Source organism: Phodopus roborovskii, unplaced genomic scaffold, assembly GCF_943737965.1.
Source record: "Phodopus roborovskii unplaced genomic scaffold, PHOROB, whole genome shotgun sequence".
Taxonomy (NCBI): domain Eukaryota; kingdom Metazoa; phylum Chordata; class Mammalia; order Rodentia; family Cricetidae; genus Phodopus; species Phodopus roborovskii.
Window position 1 is genome coordinate 16,176,557 of NW_026126407.1, and position 24,174 is coordinate 16,200,730.

Here is a 24,174-nt window from a genome sequence, read left to right on the forward strand (position 1 = left end):
AATTCCTTCAAGATGGGAATAGTTAACAGTGCCTAGTTTTGGGAAATACTTAGAATTATATCACCCAATAACATGGCCAGCCCTTTGAGTGGCACTAAAGAGACACTGAATAAATAGTAGAAAATTAAATAGACGAAATGTTGCAGCCTGCTATGCTGGAAGTGGTGTCCGTGGATCTTAGGCTGACGCCAGACAATCACAATAGCGAGTTCTAGGTGAACCTGGAGCTACATGCGACCCTTCCCCAAACTCGGGCAAGCGCAGACACACACACACACACACACACACACACACACACACACACACACACTTGGTTTTGTTGTTGTTATTGTGTATGTTTTGTTTTTTTTTTTAAATGCTGGGGCTAGATAGGTGGCTTAGAGTTCAAAAACACTGAGCACTCCATTTCAAAGTTTCCCAAGCCAGTGATATTCCATTTAAAAAAATTTTCTTGACACCACCACTCCCACAAATACTAAAAATAAACTATCACAAATTCACTTTTAGTTTTTGAGACAGGGTCTCTCTATGTCACCCTGACTGTCTTGGAACTCTCTATTTAGATCAGACTGGACTTGAAATTCACAGAGATCCACTAACCTCTGCCTCCTGAGTGCTGGGATTAAAGTTGCGCAACACCACATCTGGTACGATTCTTTATTAAATGTTAGGAAGTACAATAAAAATCCGTGGCAGAGAATCTTTTCATACTAAATCCCCTAGACAAAAGAGTGGAGCCCTCTGTGTAGGGAAAAGGGGTAAGCCAAAGAAACACATTCTGAGCAGAGCCAAAGAAATTCACCCTGGCCCTGAAATAAGTGCCAAAGAAACACACTTTGTCCCTAGAATCAGAGCCAGTGAAAGGTACACCTGGCCCTAAAATTAGAGCCAAAAAGCTAAAAAGGACCAGTCAAAGAAACATACTTTGGTCCTGAAACCAAACCTAAATCAAACCCTAAACCTGAGCAGAAAACCAGCCAATCCCTGAGCACGAGATCTAGCCAATCTGAGTTCAGGAATTGAAATCTGACCAATCTCCACCCTGGAAATCTCCCTGGAAAAACTTCATTCCTAAGAAGCCCTTAAATAGGCTTAAATAGCCCTGTGCCTGTTCAGCTTGTGACTGTCCAGCTGTCCTCTTCCACCCTGGCAGAGGCAGCGACTCTCCTGGATTCTTCCTTCCCAATAAATCTCTTGAATGAGGTTTGGGTGAGACCTGGAGTGGAGGAGAGAAGTAACAATTTTTTTTTTTGTTGGAGACAAAGCAGTGAGTAACAGTTTCCGTTTTGTATGGAAATCTTCCCCTAGTGAAGCAGGGTTGTTACACTACACTGCAGCAGATGGATAGCAGAACTGTAACAACTTTGCTGGAGAAGCCTTCCCCTGCTGGAGCAGGGCTGTTGTACTTGCAAAGCTTTTCTCCAGAGCAGGGATGTAAAGTGCTACACTTATTGTGACCTGTGGTATCCCTTGCCTCCCTAGTGTCAGAATTCCTTTCCATCTGAGCAACCATAATGCTTACACCCCGTTATTGGTGTCCTAGGCACATAGCTTTCAGATAGTCCCAAACTAAACATAATTAAAAATATAGGAAATAATGTCACCAGTAGCAGGAGCTACTCACAGATGCAAGTTGTTTTAGCCTTGCATTCAGAGACCTCTACTCAGGTAAAGCTGGGGTCCCAAACACTTGGTTGAGAACTCTAGCTGGCTATTTCAAAGAGGGGGGCTTCTCCAGTTGATTTCTGCTGGATGTTTTTGAGTGACTAATTTATATTCTCTCTCTCTCTCTCTCTCTCTCTCTCTCTCTCTCTCTCTCTCTACCTATCTATCTATCTATCTCTTCTTTTACTTTGGCTTGCTGTACTGAATAAAGTCACTCCTTAAAAACCAAATATATGGCTACCATAGATCATTCTTCCTACCATACATAACATGCCTACTATTGTGTCTTATTTTACATGGCTTCTACGGCTTCAGACTCAGGTCCTTGTATTTGAGTACTTTGCTCTCTAAGCTGTTTCTCCAGCCTGAGACACAGGTTTTGAATGTAAATACATCTCAGGACAATATTGTCAATTTGATGGGATAAAGAATCACTCACTCAGTAAAACTTCCATGTATTAAATGATACATGATGGTATCAAAGATACAAATTTGTCTCCTGAGTTGCTGAAGTTCAGAACCTGGCTGTCAGAATTGCTGGGAAGTGGAAACTGAGGCCACAGGCTTTCAGAAACCAATGCCACTCTGAATTAATCTAATCTAATCACTCTTTTTTTTTTTTTTTTTTTTACTTTGGAGGTTTTAGTTGTTCACTGCCATATATAGAAATTACCTTACACCCTGTCCTTATTCAGTGGTCATGCTGGACTTCTCACAGTAGTCAGTCTCCAAGAAGTTGGAGTGTGAAACCACAGTGCTCCTGGAGCACAAGGAAAGTCTTGGATAAGACAGAAGAAGCTGCTGGATTTTAAGCACATTTGGACCAGGAGCTGTGCTAAGTGCTTCCCAGGGCTTATCTCCTGCAGAGTCACTGAGCTCCACCAGGCCAGATCCAGCAGCAGCCTGGCCTGGTTATGTTCTCTTCACAGGAAATTATTACTATTCTATTTCAAAGATTTATTTAATTTTCATGATATGAATGTCAGTGTGTGTGCATGTATGTATATCTCTTTGTATGTGGTGGTTCATATCTGTGTCAACTTGACACTCGCTAGCTTTTTTGAGGAAAAGGAAACCTTAACTGGGGAATCGCCTCCATCAGATTGGCCTGTAGGCAAGTCTGTGGGGGCATTGTCTTGATTAAGAATTGATGTAGGAGGACCTAATCCAGTGCAGGTGGTGGCTTCCCTGGCCATGTGGTCTTGGGTATAAAAAGCAGGCAGAGCAAGCTGGGAGAGCAAGCCAGAAAGCAGCATTCCTCCATGGCCTCTGCTTCAGTTCCGGCCTCTAGGCTCCTGCCTTGAGTTCCTGCCCTGATTTCCTTTCATGAAGGACTGTAAACTCTAAGCTGAAATAAACACTTTGCCAACTCCTCTAAGCTGCTTTTTTTTTTTGTCATAACGTTTTATCACAGCAATAGAAACCTACCTAAGGACAGTGTAGGGGAGCTGAGGGGGCCAGAGGGTGTGCCTGAGTGTGTGTATATGCACCACATTTGTTTAGTGCCTGCAGAGCCTAGGGGAGAACATGAAATCCCCTGAAATTGGAGCTCTAGGCAACTGTAAGCTGTCTGATGTGGGAGCAGTGAACGGTATTCTGATATGCTGCTCTGATATGCTACAGCAGTAACTATTGTGAACTGCTGAGCCATCTCTCCAGATGACCCTCCTCTCTGGGATTCTAAGCAAGGAAAGATTCTAAGCACAGGACCCAACCAGTTTCTGTTCCCTTCTCTAAGGATTGGTGTGTATTTTCCAGAGGGAAGCAGGAGAGCAGAGATACCTTTGTTCCTTCATAAGTCCCATAGGTCTTATCCTCATTCCCCTGGAACCTTGGGTTTCAGAAAAGGAAACCCAGAAGACTTCTTTTCTCTTTGCTCTGTATGTAGTCTGTCTCACTCATGCAGAGGGTGGGCTTTAGTCCTTAGGTGAGACAGAGGAAATGACGTGAGTTTATTCATTTGTTTTGCTTGTTTGTTCCAGACAAACTCACTTTGTCACACAGGCCAGGCTATGTAGCCCAGTCTGGCCCCTGTCTTGGAGGGATCCTCCTGTTTCAGCATCCAAGGTGCTAGAGTTTACATGTGTGATCATCCCTGAATCATCACATTCTCCCCCCCTGTGTGTGTGTGTATGCATATACATGTGCAAGTATGTAGGTATATGTGCCATCAAAGGCTCATGCTGGATGTTTCCCTTAATCAAAAACTTTTTCTACTTTATTATTTTTGCAACAGGATCTGCCACTGAATCTTGACCTTGCTATTTTGGCTAGACTAGCTAGCTGGCTGGTGAGTTCCTGAGACCTTGCCTCCCTTTATCCTCCATTCCCCCTGGCTCCTAGTACCAGAGTTACAGAAATACATGATGGTGTTTCCAACTTCTACATGGGTGAATAAGATCTGAATTCAGGTCCTCATGTAGCATCCCATCATGTGGTTGCAATTTAGCCACTGAGTCTGTCTACAGTTTCTGTGTCAGTACCTTTAAGGCATAAGCTCACCTCATCTGTGGCCATCAACCACTGTGTCAGTTCAGCGGCTTCTCTTGGTTGTATGTTTCAGTGTCTTCTCCGTCATAACGTCCCTCTCCTTCATAAACTCATAAACAGAGGAGGACACAAACAAAACATAGAAAATCCTGGTCATGACTGATTAAAAGACCACAAGGCTCCCACTTTATAAGGAAGCATTGTCCAGATGTTCTTGCATGCAGAGATATGATGCACTGGTCTTCTATGCCACTGTCTCCCTTCCTCCCTCCATAACTGAGGAGAGTGGGTAGCAGCCACTCTGCACTGTAGCTTAGCTGGCAGAATGCCTGGGGAGCAGCCAGTGGCCTGGGTTCAATCTCCTGATAAGTCATCAATTTCTTTCTCACCCCAAACATCTGGTTTAGGCTCCTGAGTTATGAGCTAATATTAAATGTAAAAGCTTACAGTGTCACATATATAATGCTGTTGATTAGAAACATCAAGAAAAGTAATTGACTGGAGGGGACTTCTGTGACCAGCTGGTCAAACATCTGGATAGGATCCCAGGGGTCTGAACTGAACTCCTAAGTTGGCCATTCTTTCTTGGCCAGGAGTACATGGTAGCATCTTTAAAGGTTTCCAGTCTCCTCTTTCTGCACCAAGTTTCCCACAGTACTTTATACACAATAATATGAATGTATGTTTTGGTTAGCTGACAAAAAGCTAAATAAAATAATTCCAGTTGTTATCTTCCCACGCATCCATTCCCTGGACATTCTCGGTGTCAGCATTTCTTGAACCTTGTCCTGTTACCAACCACAGCCACTGGGTGGCAATGTGTACCCATGTTTGCCAAACGCTAAGGTTCTTGAAGGAGTTGACCACCAGCTAAGTCCAGCTGGTTTGAAACTGAGCAGCCCAGGAAAGAGTTACTGCTGGCCTGTGCTTTGTTTTCAGGAGCTGCCCTAGTGACAGCTCCACAAATCTCCTAAGTCAGCTTCTTCCCTGTGACCCCAGCCAGTAACCTGTGACCAGTACCCTGGAGCTGAATGAAGCTTCAGGAGACCCTATATTCTGTGGGCCAACAGCAATCCTCTCCTCTCACTCTTTTCTGCCAGGGTTGGCTCCTGCCAGAAAACCAAAGGCTTCTCCATCTCCCCTGGACCATTAGGGTTGGAATTTAAGGAGAACTGATGTAGGATAGTTGTTTGCAGGGTTGAATTGAGAAGGACTCAGAGGCCTAATATTCCATGATCAGGGAGCAGGAATATCCTGTTCTATTCTCCCTTCCTGCCTGCCTGTCTGCCTCTCTTTCTTATGTTTATTGGGTCCTCATGAAGAGCCAGGTACTCAGCTAAGGGTTTTAATATTAATCTCTGACCTCACAGAAGTTATAAACTAAGTGGAGAGAGAGATGAACCCTGGAACAGGGCCACTATAATGTTGTGTGCACACAGACCCGGGTGTGCACAATAGACCCGGGATGTAGAAAGAAAATGTTAGAAACCAGCATGCAGGTTGTTCTCACATTGTCCTTTGCTCTGGTGAGGCTGCAATCATCAAAAGGCTGCCTTGTCTCAAGCCAAGCATGATGGTGTACCCTTGTAGTCCAGGCACTCGGAAAAGGGAATTGAGAAGATGAGGAATTCAAGGTCACACACACACTGTGGGCCAACAAAACAATATGTGCGAAGTCAACTTGGGGCCCTGGGGGATGTCTAGCCCCTGGAGCAGTTGTGTCTGTTTCCCTCTTGTGGGAAAGATGGGCTTGTGCACTCTTGGCTTTTCCAGCTTCCTTCCACTCTGTCCTCAGTTTGGCTTCTCACTGAGAACACAAAAGCTGTGCAGTTTGGTGCATGCCACCTTGATGGTGTCTCCCCCTCCTTCCCTTCATCCCAGACTCTGATCCAGTAGGCAGGAGTGGGGCTCAAGAAGCCGATTCCAGGATGATGAAAACAAGGTGGGGCCAGCTGGCAGATGAGGACGCCTTATGCAAAGCATGAGCAGGTGGAAATAAGAATCAACCTTAGACCTTTAGCTTGTGTCATGCACCTGGAGTTGTTTGCCTTGTTTTCAAGTACAGGTAAAAGGAGGTGTGTGTCGGGACTGGGGGGGGTACATTGTGTTATTATGACTCCAATCCTTCAAGATACTGGATGACAGCTCTTTGTTTTGGATGTTTAACAATGATTTGTGGTTTTGAAGCCAAAAACAAAATGAAACGAAATGAAAAAGCAAGACCAAGCTGGCATGTGGAGGCTGATAAAGTCCCAACGAGCAGAGTGTAGGCTTATCACCCATCCCTCCCTATGGCTATAGGAGACTCTGAGCGAGGGTGGAGGGTACCTCAGTGGTGGCTGGTGCCAGGATGCCTGATGTCTGTCCCTCTTGGTGACTTTTGTGATGCACTGAAGTTTGGCTACAGAATGTCTGGTGGAACCTTTTCAGTTGTAGGCAAGTCAGAAATCTGGCAAAAACACACTGGGGTCTTTAAAGGTGACATCAGGGTGGTCTTTGCCACCAGCTGCTCCGGTCTCCAAGAGTGAATCTGAAGCTCCTTGCTGAACAAGTCACCTTGACACTATGGAACACTATCAACCAAAAGCAGGTGAACCTGAGTTGCCACAGCAGTACAGTATCTTGCTGCAGGTATTAACATGGGCAGCCAAAGGAAGTCCCAGCCACCCAAGAACCAAGAGGAATCCTGGTCCCCATCCTTGGGTTAGGAGGCTTCATCTTCACCTCCTTCATGAGTGAATTAATATTGTCATCTCAATAGTATGTTCCTTGTGAAAGGATAAATTTCATTCTCTTACACTGACTCTCACATCCTCTTGATATCTATTTTCCACCATGGGATAATGCAAGAAGAATTTCTGTTTTCAAACAGAGGGGTCACCAACCTCAGAATTTTCCAGCCCCCAGTATTGTGAAAAGTAAAATTATTATTATTGTGAGTGAGGGTCTCACTATAAAGCCTTGCTTTTAATTTACTGTACAGCCGAGAAGGGCCCCAAATTCAACCACATCTGTCTGCCATGTGGAACACATAAGGAGCGCAGTTCATGGGCACTGGGGAGTAGGACATGGTCATCCTGTGCAGGGTCCACCACACTCCTGCTACAGCACAGGAAGGCCTTCCAAGCCCATGGCTGAGCTTTTGTGAGCAGAGGCTTTGTCAAAGGACTTGTTTCAGCCACATCTGTTTCTCTGTTGCCTCGTCCCCCAAGCCACAGAGACGTTCTCCCTACTCAAATAAAAATGATACTAGCTGATATGGATTCTGCACTCTCCCAAGTCCTTGACAGGCCCTCAGCTTGCTGATCGCTCGCACCAATTGTATAGCGGATGTTGTTTTCACTCTTTTTATAACCCAGAAAACAGAGACACAGAAATGTAAGGAACTTTCCGTGATGGCACAGCTGACATGACAGGCAAGGACTCAAGCCAAAAAAGGCTAATGGGGGCATCTCTTCTGCCGTCACTGCCCAAGCCACACTGACTGGAGAGGCATACTTCCACATTTTCTTAGTTCTGTCATTAGGAAAGACAGTGCCCTTATCAGTTTTGAAGGAATCAGACGTCAAACCCACATGTGCCTGTCAGAGAGACATCTTGATAATTTTGAGCCAAGGGCACCTGAGAAGTGGCAGAAGGGGCCTCTCATTCCATGCCCCCCCTTTCCTCAAAGGCCAGGCACACATTTCTCATGAGAAATGCCCCTCTTGGACCAGGAAGAGGAAAAGGTTATCCCTGGAGACAAGGAGTCCATGCCAAGATGAATCTGTGCAAATGACTCTTTGAAATGACTCTATTTCCTACTGCAGTTTGGTCCTGAATGTCCCTTAAAGGGCACATGCAGTAAAGGCTTGGTCCCCTTCTGGGCTTGTGGGCAGTAGTGGAAATGTGTAGAGGTGGGCTGTAGTGACATTGAGGACATACCCTTCTTCTCCTCCCGCCTTCCTTACCCCTTTACATGTATGTCATCTCTGGTAGGTTTGTCCTGTGATTCCCCATCTCAGAGTCTTTTCAGGGACTCCAACTGGACATGTCATCTTCCTGTCACAATCAGTGTACTTGTTTCCCTCAATATTCAATAGTGCTGACCCTTCTTTTGTCCTGGTTTCATTTCAGCCTGTAATGTGCCCTGGGTTCCTGGGTATCAACGTGTCTCCTCGGAACAGTTGTGGCTGAAACAATCCAGAGCTGTAAATTTGTTATAGGGTACTGTCTCCGTTAAGGTTTATATTGCTGTGAAGGGACACCCTGACCACAGCAACTCTTATAAATGAAAACATGTAATTAGGGTGGCTCACTTATAGTTTCAGAGGTTCGGAGCATTGTCATCCTGGTGGGGAGCATGGTGGCATGCAGGCAGACATGCTGCTGGAGGGGTAGCTCAGAGTCCTGCATCTTGCAGGCAACAGTGTGTCACACTGAGTGAAAGCTTGAGTAAAATAGACCTCAAAATCTGCCCTCCCAGTGACACACATCCTTCAACAAGACCATGCCTACTTCAACAAGACCACACATCCCAATAATGCCATTCTCTATGAGCTTATGGGGGGTAGTGGTGGCAATTACATTCACACTGTCACAGATACCTGAGGAGAAAATTTCCTGACAGGCCTGACTAAGTTGAATGGAGTCTTTATTAACTGCCAGCAGGACTGTTCCAAGATTAGTGGAAAGCAGACCCAAACTCTAGTTGGTTTGAGTTTTTAAGGGCAAAATACAAAACTGTGACACACAGAAAGCAAGCATTGTTTACAGAAGCAGAGAGATAGCAGTTAAATGGTAAGGCAGTTAACCTTTAGCTCAGGGTCACATCGTATAGGAATTTAGGGCTGGTCCAGAGGCCAGTCTTACCTAAGATAATTTTAGCACTTAGGATACTTTCATGAGATGGTATAACTATAGTTCAGTAGCTTACTACAACTTTACAACTAAAGCTCTGCTTGTTGCATTACTTAGATAAGCTGTGTTTTTAGGCGATAAATACATTAATGGGATAACAATAAATTTGTAAGATGTGATGGCTTCAAATGACAGCACTTTGCCAGATATTCATGTTTTCCTTCGTAACCCTGACCAAGGTGAACACAGGTTCTTTATTACAATGTCAATTGTCAATAACTCTCAGATCACACATTGCATGAAACACTATAAATCCATCTATCTAGATCTGTCTGTATATGGAGCTTCAAAAAGGCTACAAACGCTGAGTGGAGCAGAATTCAAAAGATTTCAGAAGAAGCCTGATAGAAATGTGAATAGTCTATTGATAAGATAACAAACCAAAACCAATTCTAGGAAGATGCTTATGCTGTAGTGAGACTTTTGTGGTTCACAGATATGAGGACTTGGAGGTGAGACCAGCTGCAAAGATGAAATGGAGGGCCAGGGCCAGATAGGCAGACAGTAGAATGGGTAGATGGCAGCTGAGTAGCCACACCAACAGGAGCGGGGGGGGGGGGCAATCTGGGTTGAAGCCCTAGGGACAGTCAGATACCCTCCTTGAGGCACATACTGGGGGGGGTCAGATGACAGGTGGATGGGAGCCATCGCCACTGCAATGCTATGTGCTCACCTCTTTATGGAGTTCAGGTGAGGGAGTCACACCTTCCCCCTATCTGGTGTGTCTGCTAAGTTCCTAGGCCTGCTTCACTGGTATGATTTCAATATGCTCATGGGTCCTCTTACTCAGGAGGCAGAAGCAGGCATAACTCTGTGAGTTGGAGGCCAGCTTGGTCTACAGAACAAGTTCCAGGACAGGTTCAAATGCAATACAAAGAAACTCTGTCTCGGGGAAAATAAAAAAGGAAAAAGGAAAAAGAAAGTGCAGATTCTTCTTGGATCAGATGATTGAAATCACCAACTCCAAGAAATCAGAATTTCCACAGGAATTTTTGGCTGAGAGGGAAAAAAGCTAAAGGCCCCAGGGGCAACCAGAAACAGAGCTCCCTGCCAGAAGAGGAACTCATGTCCTGAAGAAAGATTTACAAGTTGTGAGACAACCTTATGGACAGACTTAGAGCTGAGACAATGTTGGACGTGGGCGGGGGAGTTGTGTGTATGTGGGACCGAACTTTAGCTAACTGCTCATTTGTGAATATCTCTTACATTTACTTTAAACCCTGCCCTCAAGTTAGGTCCCAAAGACAGGCCAACAGTGGCCATTGATCTCTCTTTGTTCCTCTTCCAGATGTACCACAGTGAATAAATCTTCTTCAATAAAATATCCTGTTTGCATTTCACTGTTAACTTAGCCCCTTTAATGGCTTATGGAGGAAGAATGGCTGCCCTGGCCTGTTGGGGGCACCGGCTGTGGTATTCCTAAGTCTGGTAATTCTCCTACAGTCTCCAGTCACCATGACATATTTATACGGTGGCTCCCTTCTATCCCAGGAATAAGTCATTTATCAGTATGTGGCATGACAGGCACTGGGCAGATGGTGCTCTTCATATATCCGCCCAAGTGCACAGTCCCCAAACATGGAGTCTCTCAGACCAAAGCACATTTGAAAAACCACTGGGTTTTGTTGTTGTTTTGTTTTGTTTTGTTTTTTGGATAATCTGAAGTAACTTTGGGCAAGGCACAACCTGATTTCAATATTTAGTCTGTTTTGTGTAGCTGTAACAAAACACTTCAGCTTGTAAGTCTGGAGGTTCAAGGACAAGCAACCAGCAACTTCCCAGATGATAGTATTACAAGGATGAAACCCGTGTGAGGAGAGTGGTCATTTGATAAGACCTAACAGACCTGACCCACTTCCCAGAGATGACATTCTTCACCCATGAAGATGGAGTGTGGGTGACCTGACGACTTTCTACTTCTCTGAGTCTTCAAGGTGCCACAGCCTCAATGCTGCACACAGGGACTGAGCCTTCTGTATACCTACAGGAATGTGGGAGACAACTCACATTCATATCACCATGAGTTCACACCGAGGACTGAGCTCCTGGGACCACTCTAACAGGAAGAGAAAAGGCAGAGCAGAGCTGATTTGTCCCAGGTGAGTTCTTTAGCTTCTCCCAAGAAGCTTCCCCTGCTTGCTAAAGCCATCTCCTTTGTAGCCTTCCTGTGTTCTGAAACCTTTGGATTCAGACAGAAATCACCACATGTATAATGCTTTGTCAGAAAGATATTTCTCAAACTTAGAAGATTGCAGAACACAGAACTCCTTACTGGATCAGACCTTCTCACTGTAGCCACAGCCAGGGAAGATGGAGACCCTGATCTTAGACTTGGATCAGAGAAATGTCAACCTTCAGCCCTGCTGGCACAGCAAATAAATCAGCCTTTACAGCTAAGTCTGGGAGGCAGGCGTGTCTGCCTCTGCTTTCTAACCATTCCCACCACAATCCAGAGTAAGAAATATCTTTCCGATGGTGAACTGGTGAGAAGACACACACACACATATGTGAACAATTGAGGGCAAAACGTCAGCAAAATAATTCTAATCTTTACTTTGTTCAACTGAGGTATAATAATAATAATAAAAAAGGTATTGGTTCTTTGTTCCTAATACCTGGCACTGAACTCAGAAAACCCATGGAATTTCCTGTCTCCTGTCTCTTGTATGCTAATGAGGTGGCTCATGGCAGGCAGGGAGTGGATACCCTCAGGATGAAGACCAGTTGCCAGAAAAGTCAACCACAGTGATTAGAGCTGGAGCTTTCATCCCCACCCTCCAGCCTCCAGCAACTGGAGAGAGAGTAAAGACTGAATCCCAATCACTTCAGTGATGCCATCCAGTATATATTTAAAAAGAGACTGCTATTAGAATATGCGCAAGAGTGACATCTGGGGGTACTTCAGGTTTCTTAAACGACATGTGATGGTTAGTTTTCTTGAACTTGACACAAACCCAGACATATCTGGTAGAAGGAAAACCTACTAGAGAAAATGCCCCCATCAGATTGTCCTGTAACTTCTCCGGGGTTGGGGGGGGCAGAGGGGAGTCTTGATTAACAATTGATATGGGAGTGCTCAGCCTATGGTGGGCACTGTCATTACTGGCCAGGTTGGTCTTAGGTTGTATAGGAAACCGGGTTGAGAAAACCATAAAGGGCAAGTTGGTAAGTGAGTTCCTGCACTGACAGATTGTGACAGGAAACGTAAACCAAAGAACCCCTTTCCTCCCCAAGGGGCTTTTGGTCATGGTGTTTATCATAAAAATAGAAAGCAAACCAGGACACACACCATTACCTAGAAGGGTGAATGACCCCAACTCTATAAGGAGCACCAGATTCTAGCAGACTTGACCTGGGTACTTCTCTGTCTGCTCATTTCTATTCTTAAAACAACAGAGCTTTTTTGAGTCATGTGCAACTTTCTAGCAGATGATCCAATCTTAGCAGGAATCGTGGGGCTCCCTGAACTTGTAGTCTGCTGGGTAGAGGTGTGTGGCTTATAGACCACCTGTTTGCACCTGAAGTAGAGGTGCCCTGTGGGGCTGAGCCCTTAACCTTAGGGTCTGTTCAGCTAGTGTCAGAATTGAACTGAGTCAATGGACATCTATTTTGATCTGACATTTGAATAATCTCTTGCTGGTGATATAAAACCATCACAGTAGATGGGTGGCATTCTAATATTCCTCTATTTTTGTTCTACTAAGCTTGACTTTAGAATACTGTTTGTGACCCAATAACTGATTTCATAACTATTGTTACCAGAGATTTTAGTGCCCAGGCCTGTACACCTGGCAGCTCTAAGCAGCCAGGCACAGTCACCTGTTCCTAATACACTTGTCTAAGAGAGGAAATAGTGGGAAACAGAAGATTCACTCAACGTAGTCACATTGAGAAGAGGAAGAAAGACATCCAGTGGACCTAAGTCTGCCTGTGGGATTCTGACATGGCATTTGGGCTTAAATAAAAGGCAAGAAAGAGGGTCTAGAGAGGTGACTCAGTGCATAAGAGTGCTTGCTGCTCCTTCAGAGGACCTGGGTTTGGTTGTCAGCACCCACACGGAGGCTCACAGACATCTATTACTCCAGGACTAGGAAATCTGATTCCCTCTTCTGGTCTCCATGGTCATTGGGCACATAACCGTTGCACATACAAACATGCAGGCAAAACACTAGCACACAGCACACATAAAATAAAAAAAAGAAGAAGGAGGAGGAGGAGGAGAAGAAGAAGAAGAAAGAAGGCATGAGCTAGCATATTGGTAAGCAATCAAGGTGTGATCCCATCCACCATTGGTACACTGGCTTGGCTCTGAGCTCCCTCCAGTGAAGTCCAGCAAATCATCAGAATTTCATGAAATCTCTTTTTTAGAGACAAGTTCTTCCTCTGGCTAGCAACAGGGCTTCAATTTCCCCTTTACCCAGTATTGGACTCCTGGGGAAATGTCAACTCCCTTGTTTCAATAGTCTGATAACCTGTCCCTTCAGAATATTTTCTCCCTTTTGAGGACAGTTACAGTGCTTGGTACCAATAAAAGCCTTGAAAAAAGTTCCTTAAAGGACCCGAACCATTTTAAGAGCAGCCACATTACCAAGTACTGCACTTCTGCTACAATATCTAGTACAGAGGTATCACTGTTAAGTTGGTGGGATATTATGAGTGAAGGGGAGATTCTGAGTATGGCCCTCACTGGCTCAGCACTCGCTTTCATGACTCTATGAAGAATATTCAGATCCAACCCACAGACACTCACTTTGCAATGGGATGGCAGCCAGTTCCACCCCTCCCAGCTGCTTACCATCCTAGCTCAGCCTTACCTAACTTGAAGGTGTTTCGGGTACTTGCATTAGCCTACAGCTGGACAAAGTCATCCAACAGAAAGTTTATTTTCCAATAAAGTGCTGGACATCTTCTGGAACCCTTCAAATACTTTATTGACAGTGAAAGACAAACAGGTTGTAGGGATGTCAGTGTAAAGAAAAAGAAAAAGTCTTAAGTTGAAGCAATGCTATATGTCAGGCATTGTCTATAGTGGGACTATGTCCTCCACCTTCTGCCACCTATTGGACTATTAATCTACTAGGTCACTATAGGAACCATTTTAGGTGGGGGTATGTTGTAGGGGAAGTTTGCTTTTTGAGTCCATAATTGATCAGAGGGCATCGGATGCTTTTAGATGCTCCCTTCAAGGTAAGATGATACTTCTCAGGTTCAAGATATTTCTCTAATAAAGATGTGTGCCAGGGTAATGCCTCCCCCCACCCAACCCCACCCCCATGTTCTTTCAACAATAGCTGCCTTCTATCTTTTACATTTTCCTCTATGTGACCAACTAGGTGGAGATTCAGGGAGCATCCGGGTGGCTCTCATACACAATACATCCCACAAAAGCAAGTTAGCCCTGCACCTGGATCCTGGATCCTGGCTCCAATTCCATGTTAGCCCTCATTAGCTTCAGTTGGAAAGGGTAACATTTTCTGACCTTGTCCCAAAATTCCAAGGCTGAACCCTCTCTGAAGCCCATTGACCCTTTAGCACTAAATACACACAATAAATTGTTGCTGAATGATTAAACTGATATTATCAACCACAGTTTTGATTTGCGGCTGACCCTGGCTAACCCCAAACATCCTGGCCTCAAAGGTTGCTAGGATTGTTTGACAAGGTCAACTTTATCCAAGAGTTCTAGAGCACTGTTCCCTCACTGGGGATGTCTGAGTCTCCACGTTCCAGTCCAGCATCATATACTACCACTCTTGGATTTGCTGAAGCATAGGGTGTGTGCATGAAATATCCCTTACTCGTCCTCCACATGGGCTGTGTAAAGATGTGTTTCTTCCCTGTTGCAAAGGCTGGCTCTCCCATCTGATTTAAATTGATGTGACTGCTGCCTGCCAAGGAAAGAGTTAATGATCCATGGGGATGGGGGTGGGGAAGTTGTGTTGGGGGGAGTTCTGTCTATAAGGCCTTGCTCTGTAGGAATCCAATTTCCGCACAATAAGTTGAGCCCAATCAAAAGCAGTGGGGACTGAGGAGGAAATGCTCTGGGGCCCTTAAGACTCTGCTCTGTGGTCCATGCTCTCTCCACCACAGTGAAAGGAGAGCAGGGAACTGTGCCACTGGGAGGAACATGTGCGGACTGTACAGCCTGCACAGTAACAGCAAACACCTTTATACATAATCAAAGTCACATTTCTCTAATCATTGAACACATAGGCCCAGGACCATACATGCCATCAGTTGTCTAAATGTGATACACCCCGGGGCAAACAGTTAGGATGATTGTATGCACAGTGACATAATTTCCCTGGGCTTGAGTCTCATTCAGTTGGATTTCATTCTCCTATGGCAGATTCTAATGATGAACCCTTTCAAGCTCACCTCTCTGATCTTTTTGAGGGTATCTGACAATGCGCCATTTTTCCCCAGGCGAAGAGGACCCCCAGGATTTGTGGGTGGGGCTGCCGGCAGTAATCATTCCCTGAAGTGTGTGTGTGTGTGGGGGGGTGTTCAGGGGGCATAGAGAGAAGGTTTCTCTGGAGATGGTCCAGTTAGGAAGCTTGCTGAGCTTGAGGCAAGTGGGCTATTGTAAGTTGTCCTGATACCCTATTGAGGGTCATAGTCACTTTATTAACCCTGTAAATGCTGTTTTCCTAATCCTAGGTCTTCTCTGGCTATAGAAGCAGCAGGATTAGTACATAAAGTTGTATCTTAAAATACAAGGCAGGACAAAGTGGAGCTACATGTGACGGTGGAAAGAAACATCTTTTCTCCTTCCTTTAAAAAAAATAGTTATTTTGTGCCCCATATGCACTGGTAATTTTCCGAGTCCAGTGGAGGAAAGTGCATTGGAATTTCTCCCATATATCTTTTTCCACCTTTGAAGTAGCCATGTTATGGTCAGTGGGGCAGTTATTATTACCCCTTCACAACTTTCAAATTGCTTAATTGCCCATTTGATACACACACCTGGGAATGGGGGTAGTTTGGCATTATTACATCTCTGCCTTTTGATCCAAAGGTCAATGGAAGTTTTCACATTGCCATACTGACTGTGGGTTCATATAATTTCCTTCAAAGAACAGTATGATCACAAAATGCAGGAACAGCTCAACTCAAACCCATTTGCATAAGCCTAGATGAGAGCACCATGGCATTTGACAGTCCCTTCATGCCTTCGCATGGATGATAGAACACAGTGGGCAGGCAGGCACTTGTGACATGGTTCCAGTGATTTCCTGAGAGTTCCTCAGAAATCAACCTCATCATCACTGTGAGTTACACAAACATGGAAGCCCAGGTCTCAGTTGAGGCATCAGCTCTGACCCTGTGTGTTCTTAGGAGTTCCAAGTGCTTTATGTACATGCTGGGGCTTTTACCTATGTAGTGAGTTTGTGCTTCATAGGCAAGGACAGGCAGAAGAAAGCAAGCAGAACATACACATGCTCAAACACACACACACACACACACACACACACACACACACACACAGGGTGGGGTGGGGAATAGTTCTGGATACATTTGGTTGGAGACAGTGAACAGAGAAGTTTGGAATCAAGAAGGACTTGGATACAGCTGCCTGGAGACATCTGCTTTGTGGTCTCCAAGAAACAGAGGCGATATTGAATTTTGAAATGGGAGAGAATTCTGTGCGATATCATTTGAGAAACCCTGCTGTGCTTCTGAAAGAGGACCAAACCAGCTCTGCACAGTGATCTGCCAAGTGGGCTGCAGTCTTGGAAGAACACAGGATTGCTTATGTCTCCTATTTAGGCCTGCACTCCTTCCCCTCCTGGGTGTCTGCAATCCAGTCTGGGTGTGCAACTTACAGTTTCCAGGGTGAAGAATCAGCACCCCCACCCTCCACGAGGCTATGCTAGGCTGTCTGCCTCTGGACACTCAGGATTTATGTAATCTAGCTCCATTCCTATTCTGGCAAATAGGACAACCCTCACCCTGCTCCTCCCTGCCTGAGCTTTTACTTGGCTGGAGCTGCCACATGTCAAACAGCCCCACATTCTGTGGCTTCAGCATCCAGGCAAGTGTCCACGAAGAAGGAAAGCGCAACTACTGAGACATGGCGTGAACACAGGGCCTGTCTGCTGTTGTGGCCGAATATGCTGAGTGATTTGCAATGACTCTCCTGGGAGTGGGTTGTCAAATTTTTGGTGTGTTCAGGAAATGTCTGCCACATTTTACATCAACATTTTCAAACTGCAAGTGAGTGAAGTGTTGAATGGTAACAATGAGGAATGGATGGAACTCAGCAGCCACTGGGAGCTGGTCGGGGCAACATAAAGTAACTTGTTTTTACACACACACACACACACACACACACACACACACACACACACACACAGAGAGAGAGAGAGAGAGAGAGAGAGAGAGAGAGAGAGAGAGAGAGAGAAACTAGAATGAGACAACTATTCTTAAGGCTTTGCTTCAAATATAAACTCCATCCTGATGACATATGCAGTTTTTATAGGATACAGGAGGAAGGGTATGATCCCCTTTGGCTACTACTTACTGTCACTGATATTTAGAGATTCTCAATGGTCAGCATCAATCAAAGCATAGATATTTACCCAAGTTTCAAAATTCTAGGCTCTGTCACTCAAGGATGTCAGATCTTTTTTAATCACCATCACCTCAATTCCACAGGATTCCAATCAAATTTAGCTTCCACTCAAAGGTGCACCCTTCCGGCTGGGATGAGTGTCCTCTTCTGCCTTCTGCTGCAATCTGCCCTTCATCGGGGCAAGTATGGGCTGGCAGTGAAGTCCTCTTGCCCTGTATTGACTGCATGATCACAGGCACTCCCAGTTCCTTTCCAACTGGCTACTGAAGAGGGATAAGAGCTGAGGAAGGATGTGAACTCAGCTCTGTGCTCCTGAAGCTTGTTCATGTTTCAGTGCTTGTGGGTCTCAGACTCAGGTCTCTAGATCCACAGCAGACACATCTCCTGGGAGCTTGTTCAGCTCGGGCCCTACTTCAGAATAACATAAAGAGCCACTCTGAGTAGTGGACACAAGATTATTCATGTGGATCCCAAGCCTCACAACTGCTAGGTAAGAGTCTCATTCCTGAGCTGTACCCCTGGTCAACCTTCCAGGCAGATACCACTGCATGGTCAAGTGTGAGAAGCATTTTTTTCCTTTCTTTTTAAAAATTAAAATTATGTATGTATGTATGTTTCTGTGTATGTGTGAGCATAGATGTCCAAAGAGGACAGAGAGGGCACTGGGTCCTTTGGATCTAGAGTTGCAGGCAGTATGAGACACTTGATTTGGGTGTTGGCACCAAACCTGGGTCCTTTGTGAGAGTAGCAAGTGCTATTAACAACTGAGTCATCTTTCCAGCCCCAAAGAACCACTATATCAACCTTGCTGCTGGTGTGTCCTGTGATACCAGCCACCAGACTATAAGGTCCTAAGGACAGACATTGCTCCTCCGAGAGGGACACTGTACTGGTAGCATTGATATGGAAACAGAACTGTGACAGCTAACACTTGCACACACACACACACACACACACACACACACAGAGAGAGAGAGAGAGAGAGAGAGAGAGAGAGAGAGAGAGAGAGAGAGAGAGAGAGAGAGCTCTTAGTTTCAGTCAAGATGGCCGTATCTGTCCCCCAGGGAATAAGTTCAGGCAGAAAAAAAATCTCATGTTGGGGAAATCAGGACTAGTGAGGCATCTCTGCACTGCCCCCTCCTTTGTTCTGAGGTCCCAATGGTCACAACAAATGGACAACCCCATTTGTGTATGAATCATTATCACTGACCTTGTCTTACCAGTTCTGCACACCGACGAAGTAGCTGTTAGCATGATCGATTGTTACAGCTGGGAACACTGAGGCCCGGAGCAGGAAAACGACACTGATTCTGTGTTGCAGGTTCACCTTGGCCAAGGGACCTGAGTTCAGGAACCTTTCCTAAAATACAACTCCACGTTTGCAGAAGCTTCACTCTCACTGAGGACATGTAGGCCCTCAGCTGCCATTTGACCCTCAATGATTCTCGCTTGCGTGGGATGCTACCTCCATGCTTCAGGAAGAGTCTTCCCTGGATAAACCCTCACCCCGGACATGTAGATGCAGCCCTGCCTGGAGCTCTGGGGCTGTGGAATAAGAAAAGGGTCTGCAGATGCTATGGGGGGGCATGCAGGTTCACATCCCAGCCCTGAAGATCTGTCGGCCGGATGTGGACATCCAGGCTCCCCCACCGAACAACCTGGTCTCCTCCCGGGCCCATCCATCCTTCCTCAAGCACCAAAGCCCTTTCCAAAATGTCTTCACCTTTCACGTGACACCAACACTCAAATCCCCCATTCCAAATAAATGAGCAAGAAACCCCTTTCCCCAGGTTTTTGCTGGTGCCCCAACAAATTCAAAGCCAGGATAAAATTTCCAGGCAGGCGCATGTGTGTGTAATTGCTTCCTGCGAGGAGGAAGACGCTGGAGCCTGCTCCAAATGAGGTGCTAATGATGAGCGCCATGGGGTTGTAACTGTGGGAAGGCCCATCTGGACGAACTGCATCATACTGCTTTTCATGTGGATGTTGCCCTGGGTATAGGCCATCTGCCCACTGTGCAGGGCCATCTTGCCATAGCAAAAGCTATGGCACTGGACAGCTTTTCTCTGCTGAGGACTGGACCCTGCTGGCTCCCTATACTGCCCCTCTGTCCTATCCAGGGAGGAGATACAGGATCAGAACTTGAGGCCTCCCCAGAGGATACTGGTGTTGGGCCCTATTTCTCCAGCGAACCTCAATGAGATAGAATACCTGGTGTTACCTGAAAGGCGGGGTTTGTGTGGAATTCCCTTTCTCAGTGTTCTGGAAGATGGATGAATATTGTGGTTTCCTGTTTTATTTTTTTCCCTTGTAAAATCGGCTTAATAATACCATTCTAATCTCATTCCATTCTCCTAAAAGCTCTCAGAGGGGATGTTTCACATCTGTAGAGCAGAAACTTAAAGAGCCAGTGGTGAGAATGTATGTTCAGCTACTTCATTTTGTGGACAACAAGAGAGCAAGCAATTGAGAGAGGCAATACCTCTCTTGAGACACACTCACTGTGCAGGAGATGAAGAAGGACCCAGAGCTCGGGCATTAAAGGTTGGACATTAAAGGAGATGGTCCATAGTTGCTAGTTTGGCTGAGACAGAAGTTGGCTCTTCCTAATGTTTCTCTTTACAAAGGAGTCTCCTTCTAGGCAGAGAGAGAGAGAGAGAGAGAGAGAGAGAGAGAGACAGACACAGACACAGACACAGACACAGACACAGACACAGAGAGAGAACTCTGGTCTAGCAGGTTCAGAGCCCTGGCATTTACCAGTGATGTAGGCATTTGACCCACCTATTTCAGCCTTCTCAGATGCCTTCAAACCATCTTGTTGTTTAGAGCCGTGTCCTTCAGGATCCCAGTGAGCCATGCCAAACACCATACCCTCTCTATGAGGAAGCCTGTGTCTGGCATTCAGATACTGGGAGTCTAGCACTGACATAAATTCTGGTTTATTCTGATCATGTTTTATGCTGTCTTTGCTTCATGAAGTTATGCTTTGGATGGGCTTTAGAGCCTGGCAAATTATTATGTTAAATTTGAATGCTGGATGGTGGGACCAACAGCTGGATGGAGGCTTCATGAATGGCACTGATGTCCTCATAAGAACCCATGAACCAGGAAATGAGCCAACCTGGGACACCAAATCTGTTGTTATGTTGATGTTAGACTTCCTGTTCCAACTTCTGTGAGAAGTATTGTTTATAAACCATCCAGTCTCTGGCATTTTGCAATAGTATCCCAAGTAGACTAAGAGAAACTGGACACTTAACCATATAAGAATGAGCACTATAAGAGCTTTCTGATAGTTGAAACCATCTATCTATGCACCTGGAATTATCAGAAAAGCTATGGTTTGCTTGCTGAAGCCAAAGGTGTGATCACTGCTTCAGATTAGAAACTCGTTTCAGCCAAGTGACTTGACATAAGTTCCCTTTATCTTGTTAAAAGGCAGAAAGAGACTTTTGGAATGTTTACAGCATGAGGTTAATGGGAGATGTTAGTGTTTTCTAAATGCTCTCAAGAAAGACGCTGTGTTCATTGGTAATTCATCTATATTCTAAGGAGGGATTTGTCTGTGGAGCATCGTGCTGAACACAAGTGGATATGTTTCATTAAGACTGTAGCTCCGTCTTTTAATTAACTTCTTGTTCCTGTCTTTGGTGAAATATTAATTATTTTTTAATCATCACCAGGATGTGCTATAAGGAGAAGCATCTGGACTCATCTACCCGGAGCTTCATTATACAGATAGGTGTTGTAATAATTAACTTAATTAGCTTGTCAGTGCTTGCATAAAATATGGCTGTATTTGGAGAACAGATATTGCTTCGCTGATCCAAGGTTAATTAAAAAGCAGAATGTGCAAGAGGTCAGGCTAAGCAGAGTTGGTGGAGACCTGGTATTTGGCTGTCCTGATAAAGAATGTCTCTTCCTTGGAACAGGACTGGTAACAGGCACAGAAGAGTTCAGTGCCCTGGGGTGTCCATATCAAGAAGAAATGGAAGTCTACCATCACCAAATCCAGTGTCTGGGGTCTCCACTGTGGTGATTGCCTCTCTTTCCACATAAAGTGTTCTTATTCTGGACCCCTGGATGGAGCCCCATTTCTATACACAGGAAGGGAGTGGGTGGTAAGCGAAACACGGTTCATCAAGTGGTTCTTTGTTATCGTGTGATGTCTGGATATGTCTTAAGGGAAGCTGATAAACGCAGGAAAGAATGTAGCTAACAGGAACTGGATACTTTCTATGCACCCAGAATGAAGCTTGGAGATTCACACATAATAACTTGTAATGACCCCTACTGTTCAATCTAACAAGTAGGACTATCCCCATGTTAGAGTACTAGAAGCTGAGGCCTGAAGAGAGTCAATAATTTGGCCAAAGGTACATGGCTAATTGGTGGTGGAACAACTATTTCATGCACATATTTTGGCTATAGGACGATACTCTAACTTCTGATCTTCCTTAATAATTTTGTTCAAATGGAATATTATTATATCATGCTGCTTGATCATGAGAGTCAGAAAGTAAATAATATTGTTCCTGGGGATAGAAACCTCTTAAGATGCAGTTACTCTCCCCACCCTCCCCATAACCAACAAACTGATACTGAACCAGAAGATTTACTCCTAATAATGACACAAAGGAACAAGGCTGGGTATGGAAGAATTGTTTTGCTCATTCCTTGTCAATATGTGGGCGTGTTTAATGTTTATAGCTGTTTTTGTTTTGGCTTGTAATTATGCAGTGGGCCATTAAGGGTTGATTCAATTCCATAATCACTCCCATCTTCTAACAACTCATTTGGAAGAATAAATGTGCCACACACAGCTTTGAACACTTTAAGATAAGAGCACACCATAGGCTTTTCAACTGGCTCACTGAATGAGGGTTGAGATGGCTGGAAAACAGTGGAAACCTCAAGCTGAAGTACTTTCAAAATAGGTCAGGATGTTGTTAACATCAGCCCCAAAAGGTTGACTGTGCTGTTTGGTGATTGACAGGGATGTCATATCTGACAAATGCTACCTGCATTATGGACTGAGATGTGCTAGGACTGACCCAGAAGATGTGTCTATACTTCTGGGAAAATGGTCTTAGTTTTCTTGGGCTCCTGGTTTTGAGCCCCAAGGATAGTTTGCTGCCTTTGGGTTGGAATGGCTGAAATGTATCTTAAATTTAGCTATTTGCTCAATACTGCTATTGTATTTCTCTGAGATGTGGCTTATTTGCCTGAGAGTGATACATGCTTTGGAGTGGGTGATACTGATGCAGTTTGTTGGACAGGATGCAGGACATGTCAGTTAGCACTACTATGGCTGTGAATCACAGGCCAGATGTTGATACTATTTGGAAAAATATTGTCCTTTTGTTAAGATTATGGGAACCAGAAGGTGGGGAATTACATGTAAGTATGTGAAGCTATTATGGAATTTTAAGTCCAGAGGTGAAAAGGATAAAGTACGACAGTGCACCATAGCCCCTATCCCCCCGGAGGACACATTCCACCCTTCAGGGACTCGAGAGATTGTGACTAGTACCCATGTTCTCCTATACAGGGCAACATTTAAGTCATAAATTAGACATAGTAAGAGACTAATAACCACAATTGAGAATATGACAATCCAACAATATACTCCAATGGAAGTTATGTGACTCTGTCCTCTCTTCCTCCAGCTATCTTACTGTTCTATGCTATACTTTTAGACCATGTGTGGGCAACTGAAGCCACCAAAAGTGGAGCAGTGGACAAAGGGGTAGGTGGGTGGGACTAGCGTTCACAGTATGCTACTCCTTAGTGAAGAGTCAATGAATAAAGAGAAGCCTGTGCTCAGGTTAGGAAAGTTAGGGCCCTGAGCGCCAAACAGTAAGAGTGTTCTGGTTTTAGTGACTTCTTTCCATGAACTGATAGGGGAAAGAAGGTAAGGAGCATCTTCACTCTGGCAGAGAGGTAGCCTGGAGGGATGACATTGGGGAATTGAAAGGTTAGCAAAGTGTGGTACATCCAGGACGTGGTATACTACTCACCAGGAGAGGGAAGTTGTTTTTTGTTTTTGTTTTTTTAAATGTAGATGACATTGGGTTGGAAAGGTGTTGTGTTAAGAAACAGGTCTTAGAAGGAGTATGCTATAGAAGCCCTTTTCTGTGATATCTGAGAGGCAAAGCTATTATATGACAGCAGAGAGTAGATCAGTGGCTGCCAGTGGTAAGGCTGAGAACAAAGGGAACCCAGAGAACAGAACAATTACCATTTATTCTCATGTGAAAAAAATATGAAGGAACATTGCTAAATTATTTCTTGCTTTCTACTCTGATACTAGTTTAAAATCATATCCCAAAGGGCTACCATGTTTCTGTTCCATTAAATTACTCTTGTATTGTTTTGTGCCTGGGTGTTCTCCAGGGTTTTGCATGAACAATGAATCCAGAAGGGCAAGAGGTATACTTATGGCTTGAAAGAAGACAAATCTCTGCTTATGGTACCCCAGGGTGATGGGGAGGTGGGACCAACATTCATTAGAAATACATTCCTGAGGCCAGATGTGGTGG